Below are 7,290 nucleotides of genomic sequence, written 5' to 3'. Positions count from 1 at the left end.
ACTCTAGTCACCTCTCACCAGTGATGTATATACAGTGATATCACCGCTCTATGTCCTGGTGATCTGGGTGTAGTACTGATCACTATACTGTAGTCACCTCTCACCAGTGATGTATATACAGTGATATCACCGCTCTATGTCCTGGTGATCTGGGTGTAGTACTGATCACTATACTCTAGTCACCTCTCACCAGTGATGTATATACAGTGATATCACCGCTCTATGTCCTGGTGATCTGGGTGTATTACTGATCACTATACTGTAGTCACCTCTCACCAATGATGTATATACAGTGATATCACCGCTCTATGTCCTGGTGATCTGGGTGTAGTACTGATCACTATACTCTAGTCACCTCTCACCAGTGATGTATATACAGTGATATCACCGCTCTATGTCCTGGTGATCCGGTGTGTAGTACTGATCACTATACTAGTCACCTCTCACCAGTGATGTATATACAGTGATATCACCGCTCTATGTCCTGGTGATCTGGGTGTAGTACTGATCACTATACGCTAGTCACCTCTCACCAGTGATGTATATACAGTGATATCACCGCTCTATGTCCTGGTGATCTGGGTGTATTACTGATCACTATACTGTAGTCACCTCTCACCAGTGATGTATATACAGTGATATCACCGCTCTATGTCCTGGTGATCTGGGTGTAGTACTGATCACTATACGCTAGTCACCTCTCACCAGTGATGTATATACAGTGATATCACCGCTCTATGTCCTGGTGATCTGGGTGTATTACTGATCACTATACTGTAGTCACCTCTCACCAATGATGTATATACAGTGATATCACCGCTCTATGTCCTGGTGATCTGGGTGTAGTACTGATCACTATACTCTAGTCACCTCTCACCAGTGATGTATATACAGTGATATCACCGCTCTATGTCCTGGTGATCCGGGTGTAGTACTGATCACTATACTCTAGTCACCTCTCACCAGTGATGTATATACAGCGATATCACCGCTCTATATCCTGGTGATCTGGGTGTAGTACTGATCACTATACTGTAGTCACCTCTCACCAGTGATGTATATACAGTGATATCACCGCTCTATGTCCTGGTGATCTGGGTGTATTACTGATCACTATACTGTAGTCACCTCTCACCAATGATGTATATACAGTGATATCACCGCTCTATGTCCTGGTGATCCGGTGTGTAGTACTGATCACTATACTAGTCACCTCTCACTAGTGATATCACCGCTCTATGTCCTGGTGATCTGGGTGTAGTACTGATCACTATACTCTAGTCACCTCTCACCAGTGATGTATATACAGTGATATCACCGCTCTATGTTGTGGTGATCCGGGTGTAGTACTGATCACTATACTCTAGTCACCTCTCACCAGTGATGTATATACAGTGATATCACCGCTCTATGTCCTGGTGATCTGGGTGTAGTACTGATCACTATACTGTAGTCACCTCTCACCAGTGATGTATATACCGTGATATCACCTCTCTGTGTCCTGGTGATCCGGGTGTAGTACTGATCACTATACTGTAGTCACCTCTCACCAGTGATGTATATACAGTGATATCACCGCTCTATGTCCTGGTGATCTGGGTGTAGTACTGATCACTATACTGTAGTCACCTCTCACCAGTGATGTATATACCGTGATATCACCGCTCTATGTCCTGGTGATCCGGGTGTAGTACTGATCACTATACTGTAGTCACCTCTCACCAGTGATGTATATACAGTGATATCACCGCTCTATGTCCTGGTGATCTGGGTGTAGTACTGATCACTATACTGTAGTCACCTCTCACCAGTGATGTATATACCGTGATATCACCGCTCTATGTCCTGGTGATCTGGATGTAGTACTGATCTATATACTCTAGTCACCTCTCACCAGAGATGTATATACAGTGATATCACCGCTCTATGTCCTGGTGATCTGGGTGTAGTAGTGATCACTATACTGTAGTCACCTCTCACCAGTGATGTATATACAGTGATATCACCGCTCTATGTCCTGGTGATCTGGGTGTAGTACTGATCACTATACTCTAGTCACCTCTCACCAGTGATGTGTATACCGTGATATCACCGCTCTATGTCCTGGTGATCTGGGTGTAGTACTGATCACTATACTCTAGTCACCTCTCACCAGTGATGTATATACAGTGATATCACCGCTCTATGTCCTGGTGATCTGGGTGTAGTACTGATCACTATAGTCTAGTCACCTCTCACCAGTGATGTATATACAGTGATATCACTGCTCTGTGTCCTGGTGATCTGGGTGTAGTACTGATCACTATGCTCTAGTCACCTCTCACCAGTGATGTATATACAGTGATATCACCGCTCTATGTCCTGGTGATCTGGGTGTAGTACTGATCACTATGCTCTAGTCACCTCTCACCAGTGATGTATATACAGTGATATCACTGCTCTGTGTCCTGGTGATCTGGGTGTAGTACTGATCACTATACTCTAGTCACCTCTCACCAGTGATGTATATACAGTGATATCACCGCTCTATGTCCTGGTGATCTGGGTGTAGTACTGATCACTATACTCTAGTCACCTCTCACCAGTGATGTATATACAGTGATATCACCGCTCTATGTCCTGGTGATCTGGGTGTAGTACTGATCACTATACTGTAGTCACCTCTCACCAGTGATGTATATACAGTGATATCACCGCTCTATGTCCTGGTGATCTGGGTGTAGTACTGATCACTATACTCTAGTCACCTCTCACCAGTGATGTATATACAGTGATATCACCGCTCTATGTCCTGGTGATCCGGGTGTAGTACTGATCACTATACTGTAGTCACCTCTCACCAGTGATGTATATAGTGATATCACCGCTCTATGTCCTGGTGATCTGGGTGTAGTACTGATCACTATACTGTAGTCACCTCTTACCAGTGATGTATATACCGTGATATCACCGCTCTATGTCCTGGTGATCTGGGTGTAGTACTGATCACTATAGTCCCCTCTCACCAGTGATGTATATACCGTGATATCACCGCTCTATGTCCTGGTGATCTGGGTGTAGTACTGATCACTATACTGTAGTCACCTCTCACCAGTGATGTATATACAGTGATATCACCGCTCTATGTCCTGGTGATCTGGGTGTAGTACTGATCACTATACTCTAGTCACCTCTCACCAGTGATGTATATACAGTGATATCACCGCTCTATGTCCTGGTGATCCGGGTGTAGTACTGATCACTATACTCTAGTCACCTCTCACCAGTGATGTATATACAGTGATATCACCGCTCTATGTCCTGGTGATCTGGGTGTAGTACTGATCACTATACTGTAGTCACCTCTCACCAGTGATGTATATACCGTGATATCACCGCTCTATGTCCTGGGGATCCAGGTGTAGGACTGATCTATGCACACTTTCCTCATCAGTGGGCGTTGGAGGGTTAAATGTCATGCACATGCCGGGCGCCCGTTGCCATTATTAGAGATGATCGGTCCCCTGAGGGGTGCAGGTAATTGCTTGGCGCCTGGATTCGGCAGTGATAATTTCGCCGTCCTCGTGCCTCAGCAGACGCTTATTTGGATCTCAGCAGTGACTTGTCTCACGTTAACATGATTATGCCAGAATTCACCCGGGAAGGACTGCCATGTGCCCGCAAGCACAGTCGGACGCTGGCATCAGACTGGAGAGGGACATTCAGGTTTGATGGCCCATTATATTAGGACTGTTAGAAGTGTGACCCCCCGATATCACCATCACGCCCTGTGCCACGTGCCCCGCCTGGCATCCTAATCAGAGACTGGAGAATGGGCATCAATCTACAATTTCCTGCCATTGTGCCCAGAACGTGCCACCTGCTTCACTATCTACCCCCCAGAACTCCCTGTAAATGGCTCCGGCAGCACCAGAGATACCAGCTGCAGACTTACTCTGAGGGGCCACAAGCGTCAGGAGGGGAGACGCCCCAAGACCTGCCCCCCCCCCCCCCCTGCACCCCTCATTCTTTCTCCAGCATTACTCAGGGTCACTGATTTCTGAGACGGGAATTATTCTCAGAAGATCTAATCTGTGACGAAGGAGAAATATTATGTAATGGGGCAAAGGATTTAAAGGAGTAGTCTACAAACACCTCCTGTAATCCCTCACTGATGTCAGTAACAGGGGGCGTGGCTGTGACAACCTGACTGACGACAAACACAGGAAGCTACGATCTCAAGGGAAAGCAGCGCACAGGAAATGAGCGACAACCAACATGGCCGCCTTACTGCGCTCTCAGGGGTTGTCACCGGCTCTCTCAGACTCCTCAACCGTAGCACTATTTATCTGCTGAGCCGTGTATCTAATCCTCTCCTGTGTGATACTGCCTGCTGAGCTGTGTATCTAATCCTATCCTGTGTGATACAGTCTGCTGAGCTGTGTATCTAATCCTCTCCTGTGTGATACTGTCTGCTGAGCCGTGTATCTAATCCTATCCTGTGTGATACTGACTGCTGAGCTGTGTATCTAATCCTATCCTGTGTGATACTGACTGCTGAGCTGTGTATCTAATCCTATCCTGTGTGATACAGCCTGCTGAGCTGTGTATCTAATCCTATCCTGTGTGATACAGTCTGCTGAGCTGTGTATCTAATCCTCTCCTGTGTGATACTGTCTGCTGAGCTGTGTATCTAATCCTATCCTGTGTGATACTGCCTGCTGAGCTGTGTATCTAATCCTATCCTGTGTGATACTGTCTGCTGAGCCGTGTATCTAATCCCATCATGTGTGATACTGTCTGCTGAGCGGTGTATCTAATCCTATCCTGTGTGATACTGACTGCTGAGCCGTGTATCTAATCCTATCCTGTGTGATACAGCCTGCTGAGCCGTGTATCTAATCCTCTGCTGTGTGATACTGTCTGCTGAGCTGTGTATCTAATCCTCTCCTGTGTGATACTGTCTGCTGAGTTGTGTATCTAATCCTATCCTGTGTGATACTGACTGCTGAGCTGTGTATCTAATCCTATCCTGTGTGATACTGCCTGCTGAGCTGTGTATCTAATCCTATCCTGTGTGATACTGCCTGCTGAGCTGTGTATCTAATCCTATCCTGTGTGATACTGCCTGCTGAGCTGTGTATCTAATCCTATCCTGTGTGATACTGTCTGCTGAGCTGTGTATCTAATCCTATCCTGTGTGATACTGTCTGCTGAGCTGTGTATCTAATCCTATCCTGTGTGATACAGTCTGCTGAGCTGTGTATCTAATACTATACTGTGTGATACTGACTGCTGAGCTGTGTATCTAATCCTATCCTGTGTGATACTGTCTGCTGAGCTGTGTATCTAATCCTATCCTGTGTGATACTGACTGCTGAGCTGTGTATCTAATCCTATCCTGTGTGATACTGTCTGCTGAGCTGTGTATCTAATCCTATCCTGTGTGATACTGTCTGCTGAGCTGTGTATCTAATCCTATCCTGTGTGATACTGTCTGCTGAGCTGTGTATCTAATCCTATCCTGTGTGATACTGTCTGCTGAGCTGTGTATCTAATCCTATCCTGTGTGATACTGCCTGCTGAGCTGTGTATCTCATCCCGTACTGTGTGATACAGTCTACTGAGCTGTGTATCTAATCCTATCCTGTGTGATACTGACTGCTGAGCTGTGTATCTAATCCTATCCTGAGTGATACTGTCTGCTGAGCTGTGTATCTAATCCTATCCTGTGTGATACTGTCTGCTGAGCTGTGTATCTAATCCTATCCTGTGTGATACTGACTGCTGAGCTGTGTATCTAATCCTATCCTGTGTGATACTGACTGCTGAGCTGTGTATCTAATCCTATCCTGTGTGATACTGACTGCTGAGCTGTGTATCTAATCCTATCCTGTGTGATACTGACTGCTGAGCTGTGTATCTAATCCTATCCTGTGTGATACTGTATGCTGAGCTGTGTATCTAATCCTATCCTGTTTATCTAATCCTATCCTCAGGGCCACAAAAAAATCTTTCCACGGATCGAAGGGAGGGATCCCCCGATGGCAACGAAAAAGCCCAAGTCTGAGCATTACCCCTGAGCAGGGAGATGACAATCCTCACCCTCTGTTCCTCATTACCAGAGGAATGGGGACACAAGCAAAAATGGAGTTTACAAGCCTCTCTGAAACGAACAAAATTCTCACTGCCCCCGGAGAACGTTTCCGGAAGTGAGACCTTTGGCTCGCAACAGACTCCATGGGCTGGAGCAGAGCCCAATGCTTGAAGCTGAGTCATAGATTGACGGAGATCCGCTACCTCCAAAGAAAGACCATGCATGCGGTCAACCAGGTCAGAAAGCGGATCCATGTCAAAAAAGGACGGTTTGGCGGATTATAATGTCACGGGCTGTAAGTGAGCAACAAGAGCCTACACAGTGAATAGCTACTGACCGGACCCAAACTAGGGAGGATAAAGGGTGACCCCTGTCAGACCCTAAAAGCTCTCCCTAAGCTGCTATGCACATTTCCAGATCCGGGTGGTGGATCGAGACATGCCCGCGTACCTAAGGCTGATGACCACTGAAACCTCTACAATAGTGGAAGGGGCACGGCCACCGAAGCCCTGCTCAGTATATGGACGGAACCGGGGTTGCCTTGGATCCAGTCAGCAAAGAAACAGAAACACACAAAGTCTGAACACTTAACTGAAGGAGCTGCGGCTGAAGTGAAAACAGATCCAAAGTCAGCAGACAATATCCGAAGTACTTGCTTCAGCAGAACACAGATCCAGTGAAAAGATATCACACAGGTGAAGCTACTCAAGCGAGAGATACAGCTCAAATGAAAAGTATAATCCGCACCTCTACAAAGGAGGAGGGGTGATTTAAAGGCAGCGAAATCAAACACAGGAGAGACAGCTGGGAGGAAGGAAACAGAAAGTAAAGACCTCATCACAGGGGCGGAGAAACAGGGCAGAGGGAACTCCTCCAAGCTCTAGTAGTGACAGCATGTAGAGCACTAGACCTGTGACTGCAGCTCTGGAGGCATGTAGAGCACTAGACCTGTGACTGCAGCTCTGGAGGCATGTAGAGCACTAGACCCGTGACTGCAGCTCTGGAGGCATGTAGAGCACTAGACCCGTGACTGCAGCTCTGGAGGCATGTAGAGCACTAGAACTATGACTGTAGCTCTGGAGGCATGTAGAGCACTAGACCTGTGACTGCAGCTCTGGAGGCATGTAGAGCACTAGACCTGTGACTGCAGCTCTGGAGGCATGTAGAGCACTAGACCCGTGACTGCAGCTCTGGAGGCATGTAGAGCACTAGAC

Source organism: Bufo gargarizans, chromosome 11 (assembly GCF_014858855.1).
Source record: "Bufo gargarizans isolate SCDJY-AF-19 chromosome 11, ASM1485885v1, whole genome shotgun sequence".
NCBI lineage: Eukaryota > Metazoa > Chordata > Amphibia > Anura > Bufonidae > Bufo > Bufo gargarizans.
This window is presented reverse-complemented; position numbering follows the sequence as displayed.